Below are 1,238 nucleotides of genomic sequence, written 5' to 3'. Positions count from 1 at the left end.
CGTTAAGGGATTTAAATTGTACTCATTCCAATTACAAGACCCAAAAGGGCCCTGCATTGTTATTTATTGTCACTACCTCCCCGTGTCGGGATTGGGTAATTTGCGCGCCTGCTGCCTTCCTTGGATGTGGTAGCCGTTTCTCAGGCTCCCTCTCCGGAATCGAACCCTTATTCCCCGTTACCCGTTGCAACCATGGTAGGCCTCTATCCTACCATCGACAGTTGATAGGGCAGATATTTGAATGAAGCATCGCCAGCACAAGGCCGTGCGATTCGAGAAGTTATTATGAATCACCAAACTCCGAGGAGGATGGTTTTTATCTAATAAATACACCCCTTCCAGAAGTCGGGGCTTTTTACGCATGTATTAGCTCTAGAATTACCACAGTTATCCATGTAGCAAGAAACATCAAATAAACTATAACTGATTTAATGAGCCATTCGCAGTTTCACAGTATAATTTGCGTATACTTAGACATGCATGGCTTAATCTTTGAGACAAGCATATGACTACTGGCAGAATCAACCAGGTAGCATTCCTACACGAGCGGTCTCGCAGCCCATCATGATTGCACCAGACGCCCTCCGGCAGGACGACTTGCAGGCACACCCAAATCAACACGGGCCACGTGCGTCTTTCGTTCAAGCAATATGCAAGAGGCAAACACGTTCGGAGAGACTTCCCGAGCTATCCATGCCGCCAATGCACGCATCCAAGGAGAGCGATGCACCAACGACGCGGGCCGATCAAAGCCTTGGAAAGGTGGGAAAGGCTGAAGCGGAAAGCGACGCGAGCTTTAGGGTAGGTTTCGTCGTGCACCCATCTAAGGCTGCCAAGAAAGGGACTAAGAGACGCGACACTTCCATCGCGTGAGGTACCAATGCAAGAAACGATCAATTTCAGCCGCTCGAAACACTTCTTCGGGGCACGTCAATGAAGAGGAGTCGACGTCGACAGTTCGATGCCCGAGCACCGACCCTGCCAACCCAAACTACCAGATCACCACTCACGCGCCGTACGCCATCTGAGCCCGAACAACACTCGACTATCCGCACCCCCACCCTACAGCAAGGACGCAGAGTCATCAAGCGCGGCCGAGCACGCAACGTCGTGCACGATCGAACAACTCTCTCTCACAACTCTCTAATTTCATTCCAATTTTTGCTTCGAGGCGACCCCTTCCATCGCATCAAACAAGGGAAAGACTGCAGGTCATCTCGTCTCGCGAGGGATATGTC

The 1,238-nt window shown here is 50.7% G+C and overlaps 1 non-coding gene across 1 annotated transcript in view; it reads right to left on the bottom strand.

Moving 5' to 3' along the window:
- The window catches only part of LOC150030608 (18S ribosomal RNA), a 1,792-nt gene extending 1,260 nt beyond the window's left edge, over nt 1-532 (bottom strand). Inside the window, exon 1 of the ribosomal RNA XR_016526690.1 lies at nt 1-532. This exon is cut by the window's left edge and continues 1,260 nt beyond it. This is a non-coding gene — a ribosomal RNA (18S ribosomal RNA).
- Between the last annotated feature and the right edge of the window lie 706 nt (nt 533-1,238).

The sequence above is a fragment of the Benincasa hispida genome, unplaced genomic scaffold (assembly GCF_027475165.1).
Source record: "Benincasa hispida cultivar pf3 unplaced genomic scaffold, pf3_genome.v1.1 HicScf1795, whole genome shotgun sequence".
Taxonomy (NCBI): Eukaryota; Viridiplantae; Streptophyta; class Magnoliopsida; order Cucurbitales; family Cucurbitaceae; genus Benincasa; species Benincasa hispida.
The sequence above is the reverse complement of the archived record's forward strand: the minus strand, read 5'-3'. Positions and strand labels throughout refer to the sequence as shown.